Source organism: Bombina bombina, chromosome 7, assembly GCF_027579735.1.
Source record: "Bombina bombina isolate aBomBom1 chromosome 7, aBomBom1.pri, whole genome shotgun sequence".
Lineage (NCBI taxonomy): Eukaryota > Metazoa > Chordata > Amphibia > Anura > Bombinatoridae > Bombina > Bombina bombina.
In genome coordinates, this window is record NC_069505.1 from 359,224,846 (window position 1) to 359,239,661 (window position 14,816).

The 14,816-nt window shown below is 37.3% G+C and overlaps 1 protein-coding gene across 1 annotated transcript in view; it reads left to right on the forward strand.

The window, feature by feature from the left end:
* Window positions 1–207: 207 nt before the first annotated feature.
* The window catches only part of LOC128666441 (platelet glycoprotein IX), a 145,703-nt gene continuing 131,094 nt past the window's right edge, over window positions 208–14,816 (forward strand). The window contains exon 1 of the mRNA XM_053721048.1: window positions 208–324. The gene's annotated coding sequence lies outside the window, so the exon portion shown is untranslated. The remainder of the gene's footprint in view (window positions 325–14,816) is intronic.

Genomic DNA, 14,816 nt, shown 5'->3' on the forward strand with positions numbered 1-14,816 from the left:
ATATATATATATATATATATAGCCAAAACATAAACTGAAGACGTACCGGAATGCATGCGCTATAACTGATAGTCTTGTGGTATTCTTCAGTAAACTAGTCAGTTAAAAATACAAAGGATGTAAAGGTCAAATTCTTACAATTTCCTGTGAACTGGAAAAAAACTATTTTATCAGCAAGCAGCAAATTATAGCAAAGCATTTAGATGAGTTTGTATGAAACTCATTTCCTTCTTGGATGTTTTAAGCAGCAGACACAGAAAGAACATCAGGTTAATATTGTTGAGCGCTAACAGACTGAGCATTACAAATTTACCCTGTGCACAGGTAAGTCAATAGAACAGATGTCATGTTGCTTAAAGGGGCATAATAATGTAATTAAAAAAATGCATTTTATTATTGCACACATGCATGTCTATAGCTAACACCAGCTAACAGGTTAAATACATAGTTAAAGTACACTCATGTACTGTTACGCCTAGCAAAACATAGTGGTTACAAGTAATATGTAGCTCCTGATTGACTCACCTGATGTGTTACACTAAGGAGTAGCAATACACTGAGACTGCTGTGTGGGTTTTAACTTTGTGTTTAACCTTTTTGTTGGAGTTAAACAAACATTTATAGACATGTATTTCTGTAATAATAAAATGTTCTAACACATGCAAGCATTTTATTATTGTACTATTTTGTCCCTGTAAAAGGTAACAACTGTCATGATAGCTTTATGTGATTGCAGCCAATTTGGGCTGTGTTTGTGTGCTACTCTAAGCAATCACTGCATAATTTGTAGCTGGTTCAAGCAGAATTTTACAGCAAAAGCAAAGTATTTTACAGAAAAAAACTGGCACCATGAGTAAAGAATTTATAAAGCAATGATGTCTCATTTTCATTAATTATTTTATGGGAACAAGAAAAGAGCAGGGATCTAAAAATTATGTCATGAGATAGATCTTAGAGTAAGATATTGCAGTTATTTGGGATATTCGCCCTATATCCTTTTAGAAACCAATGTCATGTCAATTTTACAGGAAGAGAAAGCTTAGCATTAAAAGAATATATATAGAGTATTAGGTGGAGTATAAAAGAATGCATTACATTATAGAATACAAGAGCTCTGTGTCCAAAATACTTAAAGGGATACTGAACCCAATTTTTTTCTTTCATGATTCAGATATAGCATGCAACTTTTAAACAACTTTCTAATTTACACCTGTTATCAATATTTCTACATTCTCTTGGTATTTTTATTTGAGAATCATGAATGTAGTAAGCTTAGGAGCCACCTGGATACAGCTTGCTGATTGGTGGCTAAATATATTCAGATAGGACTGATGGCACCACTCCTTACATGTAATATCAGGTCTATTACCATTCAAAATAGGGTTATTGGCCCTGGGATTGCACAATTATATGTATTTAGGTGCTATGTATCCTCAAAAGATTACATTACAAGTTGATTAGCTAAAGAAACTAACCGCAAACCGATACTGTATAAGCACTCAAAGAAGACCACTAAATCATGGAGTTAGAACAAAAATCACACAAGTTAAAACATAAATCTTTATTAGAATAATTAAAATCTGGGTAAGTTAAAACTAAAATGCTGGCACAAAAATTACCATGGACTAGTACCAAGTGTGGTGTACAGTTAGTCGTCCAATGGCAGGATAATAGATCACTGGCTATGGTTGAGAATCACTAGATATTGTATATTGTGATCAAGGGGTTCAGAGATGTGGTGATAAACTATCTCTAAAATAACAGATTCAATATATTAATTTCGGTTACCGGATATGAGTTAATAATTAGTTAATGTAAATTCCAAATAGTATGTAATATATCACAATTTGCAGGAGTTACAGCTAAAGGAGTTTAACAGATAACCTCATAAGAATAATACCTGTGTTAAACACATAGGCAAAGTAGTATAAATGGAGCATTTATCTTACAAGTCAAATGAGTGTAACACCTACATAAATAAATCTGCAATATGAATCACAGTCTGCAATAGGCTGGAGTAAGCAACTAGTTGGTGAGATGGCACTAGAGTGCCTTGATTTATGAGAATCTCATAAAATAGAGTATTAGATCACTCTAAGATAATGGTTTCACTCGATGGTCCTGGATGAGAGTTTAATTGTTGTGGCTACAATAATGTCACAAATCCCTATACAAGGGAATATTACAATATATAAGAATGTAGCTAACAACTTAGGTTAAACACATAGCTAGATAATCAACTGACTGTATCATTGATTATGTCATGTATGAAATCTCCTAATAGATGACAATAGTATTACATTCATCCAAATATCTAGGTGACTGTGCTATCAAAGTTAGACAGGATAGGATTAATGTATTATAAATACTTATCATGCTACTGTGTATATAATCTAATCGTATAAGATTGTTTGTCATATAACTCTCTCAGTTAAATAATGATTGTAACTTGATGGTTACTTGATGATTGTAACTTGATTGCAACTTTGTTGTAATTGACAACATGATCAAGTTTAAATTAATTTTATAACTTGAGTGATAAAGTTTAAGATAACAGAAATAACGTTTATAGTGCTTGGTGTAAACTCTCCAACTTTACAATGTTTGGATTTCCCCAAACTTTGACCCGGATTTGAATACCCAGTTTAAAGGAGCACTACTGGTGCAACAGTATACAGTTATTATATTTCAAGAGCTAAACAATATAAGCCCAGTTATAAATCATGTATTGATATTGTTAAATACTGTTTGCCCAGAGTGCTTGCAAAGTAAATTCAGAAGCCAGTGGCTATATTAGTATCCTTACGGCGATACTGTGATATGGATCACTGCCAATTACCGTATTTTTTTAGCTGCTTCATTGCAGTCTTAAGTAGATATTTTGTTATAATAGTCACTGTGTCACCACAGAGTGTCTAAGTCTTAGTACTAACGGCGTTTTCTAATTTAGGTAAATATTGCCATTGCTACTTAATATCAATAGTATGCGGCGCAATATGAGTAGTTAGCTGCTATATTGCAGTCTTAAGTAAATGCTATTATCATTATAGTGTCACCAGATACTGTCTAAGAGCTTGAACACACAGCGTATTAAAGTATAAATAAATAGTGCCAGCAAGTATAGACTTTTAAAAACCACAACGAGCTCCCATCAGCTCCCCCTCCTCCCTTGACATGTTTCGCCGGGTTTCCGGCTTTATCAAAAGGTCTTTAACAAACAGTATTTAACAATATCAATACATGATTTATAACTGGGCTTATACTGTTTAGCTCTTGAAATATAATAACTGTATACTGTTGCATCAGTAGTGCTCCTTTAAACTGGGTATTCAAATCCGGGTCAAAGTTTGGGGAAATCCAAACATTGTAAAGTTGGAGAGTTTACACCAAGCACTACAAACGTTATTTCTGTTATCTTAAACTTTATCATTCAAGTTATAAAATGAATTTAAACTCGATCATGTTGTCAATTACAACAAAGTGATACCACCATCAAGTTACAATCATTATTTAACTGAGAGAGTTATATGACAAACAATCTTATACGATTAGATTATATACACAGTAGCATGATAAGTATTTATAATACATTAATCCTATCCTGACTAACTTTGATAGCACAGTCACCTAGATATTTGGATGAATGTAATACTATTGTCATCTATTAGGAGATTTCATACATGACATAATCAATGATACAATCAGTTGATTATCTAGCTATGTGTTTAACCTAAGTTGTTAGCTACATTCTTATATATTGTAATATTCCCTTGTATAGGGATTTGTGACATTATTGTAGCCACAACAATTAAACTCTCATCCAGGAATGGATGCTCCATTTATACTACTTTGCCTATGTGTTTAACACAGGTATTATTCTTATGAGGTTATCTGTTAAACTCCTTTAGCTGTAACTCCTGCAAATTGTGATATATTACATACTATTTGGAATTTACATTAGCTAATTATTAACTCATATCCGGTAACCGACATTAATATATTGAATCTGTTATTTTAGAGATCGTTTATCACCACATCTCTGTGAACCCCTTGATCACAATATACAATATCTAGTGATTCTCAACCATAGCCAGTGATCTATTATCCTGCCATTGGACAACTAACTGTACACCACACTTGGTACTAGTCCATGGTAAATTTTGTGCCAGCATTTTAGTTTTAACTTACCCAGATTTTAATTATTCTAATAAAGATTTATGTTTTAACTTGTGTGATTTTTGTTTGAGTGCTTATACAGTATCAGTTTGCGGTTAGTTTCTTTAGCTAATCAACTTGTAATGGTGGCTAAATATACCCACCCTTCAGCAAGCACAATCAAGGGTGCTGAACCAAAAATGGGCCGACTCGTAAGCTTACATTCCTGATTTTTCAAATAAAGATACCAAGAGAACAAAGAAAAATTGATAAGAGGAACAAAATAGAAAGTTGCTTAAAATTTTATGCTCTATGTGAATCATGAAAGAAAAAAAATTTGGGTTCAGTTTTAATGGTATAATTTAACTATATACAATGTTTAGCAAATAAAAACATAAGAGGGAATTCATGTCTCCTTTGCTGTGGCCAGTAAAAAAACTGATTTAAATGAACTTCTGATCTGTTCTAACCACTTTGGATAACGTTGCAGGACTAGTACATTTCACTATATCTATGTATAGGCAGGTAGAGCTGGCGCTACTAGACACCCTAAAAGCCAAGTACAGGGGGGTAACCCCAGGATACCCCCAAGGAAACTATGGGGAGGACAAGCGAGAAGTTGTACTGGCGTTCGATAGTTAGGAATATTGGAAATATATTGTGAAATGACACTAAATGTAACTTATATTACAAAAATAATACTCCGGGGCATATTATGCCCCGTGTTTCCGGCGAGTCTGAAGGCTTGCCAGTAACAGAAGTTATGAAGCAGTGGTCTGTCCACCGAGAGTGCATGCTGTCGGAATTTATCGATGTGCAGCGGACATGATCTGCAATATCAGATCATGTCCCCTCGCACCATCATAAATAGGCCCCTATTTGTAAATATATCTGGGTGTAACAAACACTAATATGTAAGTGTGTAGTATTAAATCAAATCAATGCATCCAAAATTAATAACTAAGGATGAGCTTGTGGAAAGCAGATTACAATAGAATACAATAGTAGCTGTCTTTGGGATATATGTCCTTATTTTATCTCTTATCCCAAAGACAGCTACTAATGCATAGCTAAGGGGTTCATTATCTGCTCCATACTTTTGTTAGATTTGTCCTTTGACATCTGCGACTATTCCCAACCTTAACACTTATATAACACTGGTCATATTAGGATATCAGTGTATTTCACATCTCATCCTTAATACTGATCCTATGCAAACTATCGGATAGATTTAGAGTTTTGTCGGTAACGACCCGCGTAGCTAACGCTCCTTTTTTTCCCCCACACCTTTTTAACAACGCTGGTATTGAGAGTTCTCTGAAGGGCTGCGTTAGGCTCCAAAAAGGGAGCGTAAAGGCATATTTACCGCCACTTCAACCCTTGTGCACGATATCCCCATATTAAACAATGGGGCAGTTTGGGCTGATCGGAACAGCCAATAGAATGCAATCTCAATCTGATTGGCTGATTGGATCAGCCAATCCGATTGAACTTGAATCTGATTGGCTGATTCAATCAGCCAATCAGATTTTTCCTACCTTAATTCCGATTGGCTGATAGAATCCTATCAGCCAATCGGAATTTGAGGGACGCCATCTTGGATGACGTAATTTAAAGGAACCTTCATTCGGCGAGTAGGCGTCGTGGCAAAAGGATGGATCCGCGTCGGCTGGTTGAAGATGGCTCCGCTCCGCTCCGGATGGATGAAGATAGAAGATGCCGCTTGGATGAAGATGTCTACCGGTCCGGATGTCCTCTTCTGCCCGGATAGGATGAAGACTTCTGCCGCTCCGGATTACTTTTTTTGGTCCATCGGTGCCCGGTTGGGTGAAGACGACTCAAGGTAGGGAGATCTTCAGGGGGGTAGTGTTAGGTTTATTTAAGGGGGGTTTGGGTTAGAGTAGGGGTATGTGGGTGGTGGGTTGTAATGTTGGGGGGTGGTATTGTGTTTTTTTTTACAGGCAAAAGAGCTGATTTCTTTGGGGCATGCCCTGCAAAAAGCCCTTTTAAGGGCTGGTAAGGTAATAGAGCTGTTAACTTTTTTAATTTAGATTAGGGTAGGGAAATTTTTTTATTTTGGGGGGCTTTGTTATTTTATTAGGGGGCTTAGAGTAGGTGTAATTAGCTTAAAATTCTTGTAATCTTTTTTTTATTTTTTGTAATTTAGTGTTTGTTTGTTTTTGTAATTTAGTTTAGTTTATTTAATTGTAGGTAATTGTAGGTACTTGTAGTTAATTGATTTAATTTATTTATTGATAGTGTAGGTTTAATTGTAAGTTAGGTAAGAATTTATTTTACAGGTAATTTTGTAATTATTTTAACTAGGTAGCTATTAAATAGTAAATAACTATTTAATAGCTATTGTACCTAGTTAAAATAAATACAAAGTTGCCTGTAAAATAAATATAAATCCTAAAATAGCTACAATGTAATTAGTCGTTATATTGTAGCTATATTAGGGTTTATTTTACAGGTAAGTATTTAGTTTTAAATAGGAAGACTTTAGTTAATAATATTTAATTTATTTTGTTAAATTAAAATTATATTTAATTTTGGGGGGTGTTAGGGTTAGGGTTAGACTTAGCTTTAGGGGTTAATACATTTATTACAGTAGCGGCGAGGTCCGGTCAGCAGATTAGGGGTTAATACTTGAAGTTAGGTGTCGGCGATGTTAGGGAGGGCAGATTAGGGGTTAAAACTATTTATTATAGGGTTTTTGAGGCGGGAGTGAGGCGGTTTAGGGGTTAATACATTTATTAGAGTAGCGGCGAGGTCCGGTCAGCAGATTAGGGGTTAATAAGTGTAGGTAGCGGCGACGTTGGGGGGGCAGATTAGGGGTTAATAAATATTATATAGGTGTCGGCGATGTTAGGGGCAGCAGATTAGAGGTTTATAGGTATAATGTAGGTGGCGGCGGTGTGCGGTCGGCAGATTAGGGGTTAAAAAATGTATTAGAGTGGCGGCGATGTGGGGGGACCTCGGTTTAGGGGTACATAGGTAGTTTATGGGTGTTAGTGTACTAAAGAGCACAGTAGTTAAGAGCTTTATAAACCGGCGTTAGCCCAGAAAGCTCTTAACTACTGACTTTTTCCTGCGGATGGAGTCTTGTCGGTAGAGGCTCTACCGCTCACTTCAGCCAAGACTCTAAATACCAGCGTTAGGAAGATCCCATTGAAAAGATAGGATACGCAATTGGCGTAAGGGGATCTGCGGTATGGAAAAGTTGCGGCTTGAAAGTGAGCGTTAGACCCTTTCCTGGCTGACTCTAAATACCAGCGGGCGGTAAAAAGCAGCGTTAGGAGCCCTTAACGCTGCTTTTGACGGCTAACGCCAAACTCTAAATCTAGGCGTATATTTGTAGTGTTTGAATTATATCCTTTGTATCAATAAAAAATGTTTTACTATTGTAATCTACTTTCCACAAGCTCATCCTTAGTTATTAATTTTGGATGCATTGATTTGATTTATTACTACACACTTACATATTAGTGTTTGTTACACCCATATATATTTACATATAATGCTATTTTTGTAAGATAATTTACATTTAGTGTCATTTCACAATATATTTCCACTATCAATACAACTTCTAACTTGTCCTCACTATATCTATGTATGCAAAACAGAAAGAGGAAAACAGACGTGGACTCCTTGCCCAATGTGCTTAGAGGAACATGGCTGCACCTCATTTACGAGGCCCAGAGAAGGCCTAAATGATCGTCTGGGGTTCTTCTTGTTCAGAGAAGAATTTCCTGGTATTTCTGGGCTGAACTGACCATGTCGGTGGGATCAGACTGATAAACTATGGGAAAGTTTTCCTCTGTGAAAAGCACAATTTAGCAGAAAGAAGCTACTTCCTGGTAACCGGGTCAAAGAACAAGCTATTGAAGCTACTGTTCGTTCCTGGCAGACTGCTTTCTGTTTTGCATCCTGGAGGCATCTCAGCTTCCTTTGAGGGAGTCAAACAAGCAACAAAAAAGGCAATATGAATAATGAATGCATATTGCAATGTTATTATCTTACCACAGTAATTTTGTTAGTATAGATTGCATTATTTTGTAGTGAAATCCAAATAGGGAGATATATGTAGCGGTGTTAGCCTTGAGGAGTCTACAGTGTGCTTTTCATATGATAATAATTAGAAAATCCACAGTTTCAGAGTAAAATTACATGAAAAAGGGGGCAAATTGAGCAATAAAAAATATATTGCAAAGTTGCTTTACTATATATATCTAAATATGTTATATTAGGATGTTAAGATGTGTACTGTCCCTTTAAAGGGACATGAAATCCAAATTGTTTATTTCATGATTCAGGTAGAACATTCAATTTTAATCAGCTTTCAATTTACTTTTGCACTCATATCTGCTTTATTCTGTTGGTATTCTTTGATGAAAGATCAGTAATTGCAGATATATGCCTCTTGTTATTGGCTCCGGTTTTTAGTCGGGTATGGAAATCACATATACGTATATATTTCACCCGTCGCCTGCTATTTTTACTCCCATAAACTAACATAGAACCCCGTCGCAAGTCGGTATCACATATTCAGTGCAAGGACTTACACAGCAAAAATAGAGACATTTTACTCAATTTTCACCTTGCCGCAGCCACACATAGGCAGACGCAGCAAGCCTTGTGCTCGCTGCCTTTCCCGGCCACCGGGAGGCGTCACTTCCGGAGCCGGGGATCCCCTCTCCCTCCCAGGGACCTATCCTCTGAGCTGGGAGGCCGGGATAGGCTCGGGAGCCTACCCCCCAAACTCCTGGTTTGGGAGTACCGTAACTCTCTGAATGTATTAACAAACACCTAACACATGCGCAATATCTACCTGTCAACTGCAAAACCCCACCACAATAACTAATACAATATATTAACCCTTAATCCGCTAAGCCCCACATTGCAAACTACCTAATAAATGTATTAACCCCTAATCCTTCATTCACCCACATCATAAATCTACCTAATAAATGTAGGAACCCCTAATCCGCCATCCCCCCACATCGCAAAGTAACTAATTAACCTATTAACCCCTAAAACCGCCAATCCCCCACAGCGTATTGAACATAATTAAGCTATTTACCCCTAAACCGCCACCCCCCACAACGCAATTAACCTAATTAAGCTATTAACTCCTAAACTGCCAAACCCCACAATGCAAATAACTAATTTAATTACTAAGCCCCCTAACCTAACCCCTCTAAACTCACCCCAATTACATTAAATAAATAAAAAAGTTACAATTAAAATAAAAAACCTAACATTACACTATTATTCGTGTTAGCAATGGAAGTAGTAGCATCTGCCTTGCGTGCGAATCCAGAAGTTCAGGGAATCATACTAGACAACATTCAGTACAAACTGGCACTTTACGCGGACGACCTGTTATTAACACTAACCTCCCCCCAATCTTCTCTCTCTGCGGCACAGACCATTTTTACAGATTATGAAAGAGTGTCTAATTATTCTATTAACCTAAATAAGTCGGAAATCTTAGAGACTAACCTCACTGAAAGGGACACCCTGAAATTGGCACAACAGACCCAATATTTAATTCAAGAATCTTCCTTAAAGTACCTTGGAGTACATCTGACGACCTGTCCCCAACGACTGGTAGAACTTAACTATGATGCCCTCTTAACGACTTTAACTAGAGAGACCTCAAACTGGTTGAACAAAAACATTTCCTGGATAGGCAGAATTAATGTTGCCAAAATGACAATCCTAGCCAAATTCCTTTGTATATTCCAAACCCTGCCAATCCCGCTCCCAGAGGCCTACATACCCAAACTACAAAGTATGATAAATTCATACATTTGGGAAAAACACCCAGAATTGCAAAACAAACGATGTATAGGACCAAATTGAATGGTGGCCTAGGGGTCCCAGATATGGCAAAATACAAAACAGCAGTGTTTATCTGTAGAATTCTTGACTGGTGTACATCTACAGTTGACGGTGATGAGTTATGGATCCGCCTAGAACATTCAATCACAGCTACACCCCAGTTAGGTGCTTATTGTTGGCAACAGCCAAATAACCACCCGAACTCCATAAGAAACACTGGATGTTTGGTACAGCTTGATCCGCAAGCACACCCACCTTTCCTCAATTCCTTCAGCATTGACTATGGTCTTGTCTAGCCCAGAGTTCCCGATAGGACTCCCTATCACACCTGCACAACCATCTGGCATACACAGCCTACTGTCTTTCCACAACCTTACTGACTCAGGAAACGTACTATACAAACAAAGCATCCTATCTTTGCACTAGATTACCCTCCAAACAGCATGACGCACTCTTACAACTCTTACAACTAGCAATTTGTAGTGCCAAACAGGTAGTCTTCTCCGACTCTGAAGATGTGGGCCACACAGATGAATACTAACCTGAAACTTGAGAAATATTATTACTATTCGACAGATAGACTGGACTTCTATGCTGAGATACTCTTTTACTGGGAATCTAATTATCTATATAGGAAACACATACCATAATAGAATTGCGCATACACGGTAAACCTGAACAGATGCTCAATTACTATCAAGATTTAACACACAGTATCAGGCGCTCAGCGGGTGTGAAGATGTTTCACCGTGTATGGCAAAAATAATGAATAAAAGCTGGTTTCACCTGATGGTGAGGTGTAGGGAGCTGATGTGATCTCCAAATAAAATGATCCTATGCTGTTTGTAAAATCTCACAAGGTTGTTTGCTGCCCGTAGTGGAGGGTGTGTATTTTCACATTAGCACCCTGAAATAACTGCATTTAAATGGTAACTAAGACTCTATAAATCTTAGTATCTATTTGCTATACACTTTAGTGAAAGGCTAATATTACATTTAATAATCCCTTATGAATTATTATACCCACTATATAATATTAACACACAATCACTAGCTTAAACTACTTGTAAGGTCATAAACTCACGAAGTCTTATTCCAGCAGTAACAAAACTTTTATTACAATGAGGCTAATTAAACATTATTACAATATGCAGATTAAATATAAATTACACATATGCAAATCACTTATAAATACTCAGCAGTGAACTATACATCAATATTACACTAATACATTTGCCCAATCTATGTGAAAGTATGGTGTGCTGAAATTATGTGTCTGTAAGGATCACTTACTTCTGATGTTAGCTGTGGTCACCATTCCAATTGAAAAAGAGTGAAAGAGAGTGAACTCCAGTATTCCTGCTACTTTTATTGTAAGTTTTTCATCCCTCCCACAATGATGATGTCACTCATAAGCAAGCCCTCATTGTAATTTTAAGAGTATATGGTTTCATCCTGCATGTGCTTTGGGGGTAGGGAATGGCATTAGCCTTAGACAAAGGATCTTAAGCCAGCTGGTCATCCTTCTCAGATGGGGGTCTGGTAATGTGATCTTTCTACATTCCATAGTGACCTAGTATCTGAATGAGGAGTTAACCCCTTCTTGACCATTCAGCTGAGTTCTTGTAGAATACATATACCATATATATATGTATATATATATACCCCTTCCAGACCATATGTGAATTCAGATCATGCCATTATTACATTCCCCCCCTTTTGGCAATGGAGGTTACCATACCCTTCCATTCCAATGGTTGTTTTATATGAGTGAATCTGATGGAAGATTCCTAACCCCACCTATGTGTGATGGCTATATTAGTGTACTAAAGACGCTTCCATTCGCATACCATAATATAAGTGATATACACGTGCAATTAATGATTTTAAATAACAACACATACAAATTTGAATAATTATACATAATATAGAAATAAATAGTATGATTATAAATGGATGTATAAACAGATTTCCCAATGCAGAACCCCATGATGACTGTTTCGAAAAGGAATTTGCTAATTTCTGCCACCAGGTTGCACTTGACATCTCCGTAAAAGTATGTTCAATCCTTTGTAGTTCTTGTTCCTGATGGTAGAAATTTACATGAACACGTTCCCCAAAATTTTTAAGATGTTCTAGTAACACAGAGTCTTTTTGCAATAAGGTTACCCATTTTTGCCAAGGTGCATCATCTACTAATATTGGGGTTATGAGTGGAGCCCCCAAGGTAGCGTTATATGTGAGTAACTGTGGGACAGTGAAGTTAAACTGTAGTGAACTTATCCTCATAGGGTACCCAGTAATACAATAAATCCCTGGTGTGATTTGTTCCCTTGAATTACACCTGTCAAACCATACATGCACTTCATCTTTAGGCTTCAATGCAACAAAACACACCTTTCCTTGTCCTAAGGGAAAAATCATATCTTGGGGATTAACTTTCTCCACAAAACCATTGCAATATGAGTGATTATGCCAGCAGGAATCAAAAATTATTCTTGCCTGGTTGGGTAGACATAAAATTTTAGAAGGAAACCTTATGCAGCCAGACATATCTACCTGTTCCATATGGGAACCATTCCATATAAAATTTGGGAACTCTAACTCATGATGCAAAACATGAGATTCTGTGACAGGTGTTCCTAGTGAAAACAAATGATAAACATTCTGATAGGTACCACTAGTGGGCACAAGTGAAGTAGCCCTGCATATATTTTCCCTGCAGCCCAACCAACTGTTTAACCATAATTCTCTGTGTTTTGATGCAAAACTGTTAACAACAGACTGCTCCCACCCTCCCAAAGGTGTATGGTTATTTTCCATAGCCTGTGCTATTAATTTAAAGTCAGTTGATAATTCTGTTTGCATGGAAATACACACAAAATCCCAGGATACTTCCCTTAACCTGCTAATTACTCCTATCAGTATTTCCTCTGTATGTTGAATGGCAGGACCCTGAACCTGAATGACTGTCTGTGTCAGTGTCTCTACCAGAGTGTTTATCATTTGTTGCGTATGAATCCCTTTTGCATTTAACATCCCCTGAGACTGTAAGGTTGCTGTTAAGCTGGATATGTCAATGGAATTTACCACACCTAGCCCTGTTCCCACACCTCCCAAAACTGTATCCATGATATCCCTCCTAGTCCTTCTCCTAGTACCTTCTGCCCACTTAACTAATGCTTTTTCCATAGTGGCAGTAATTCTGGAACAATTTTGGTAATGTGTGGAAACTAGCCAATCTATTATTTTAATCTTCCACGTGATAAATTGGAATGTGGCATCCCTCAATACTGGAGTTGGCTTGATTGTACTTGTTTGAAATGGACCACTAGAAACAACACTTTTCCCCTTACACATTGGAGTATTGTCATAATGTTTCATCTTTGGTGTAGTGATTAAAGTAGAATAGATCAAAGGCGTAAATGTGGTTGTTTCCTTTATTTGATCTATTTTTAAGTATACTTCAATCCCTCCACCAAAGTTGGCAGCTGTAACCCTCCAATTAATCCCTTCTCCAATTTGTTGTTCAAATATAACCTTGGTTATATTATAGTTATCACCATTTATAGTGTGAATAGGATTTGTAAATGTTGTAGACACAGAAACACCTTCTCCCACCAGACCTACAGTCCATTTTCCCCAAGCCACCCACTTACATTCCCATTCAACTTTATTACCCTGATTGACCCTCCAAAAACCAATTAAATTGTCTTGATGTTTTTCTGCAAATATTTCAATTTTCCCACCCACATTAAAAGTCAATTTTCCCAAACAATCTTTGTGAAGGTCTTGAGAGCTCCATAAGCCTGTCCATCCTCTGATGATGCTGCTTGAGCTCCATCTACGACTCCTTGTGAGGTTTGTGATTGAAAGTTCATTACAGTCACAGATTGGAAGTTTTTGCAATAACACCCACACAAATACAAATAGGTTTGTGGCGATCATTCCTCTCAGGCTCCACATAATGAAATCTGTCAAAAAAAGATTAAGAGAATATCAGTTCTTAGCAGAAATATCTACATCTGGGACAGCTGTCCCTCTATACAATTTACATTGGTCAACATGGACCCATTTGTAACCAGGCTGCCTTCTGGTTTTCCCAGGGGTTGATCTTTCTATTTTAATTACAGTATTACCCAATTTGTCCAAAATTCTATAAGGTCCTTCCCAATTTGCATCCCAGGGAGAATTTTTGCGAAAATTTTTAATCATGATCAATCCCCCCTTCTCAAACAGAGGTGTTTGAGGTGTAGATGAAAATTTACAATCTGTTGGGGCCATATTAGAGGCAGCAAAAATTAGCAGTGAGCTCAACTGCTCCTGAATTTGGGAGAGATATTGATCTCTAGACACAGATTCTCTCAAGGGAGTAGACAATTGTGGTTCACCTGGGTGGCCTAATGCCATCTTTCTCCCTGTCATGAGCTCATAGGGAGAACACTTGGTAGCATTTGATGGTGTAGCTCTAATAGCCATTAGAACTGCTGGAAGATGTGTGACCCATGATTTACCATACTGGGAAAGCATTTTTGACAATTTTGTTTTTAATGTGCGATTCATGCGCTCAACTATACCAGAGGATTGTGGATGATATGGTACATGAAATCTTGTCTGTATTCCCAGTAGGGCACAGAGATTTTGCATTACCTGACCTGTAAAATGTGTACCCCTGTCTGATTCAATGAGTGTTGGAAACCCCCATCTTGAGAAAACATGTTCCCACAGTGCTCTGGCAGTAGCCTGTGCAGTATCACAACGAAGTGGAATAGCCTCAACCCATTTTGAAAAAATATCTACAATTACTAGGGCAT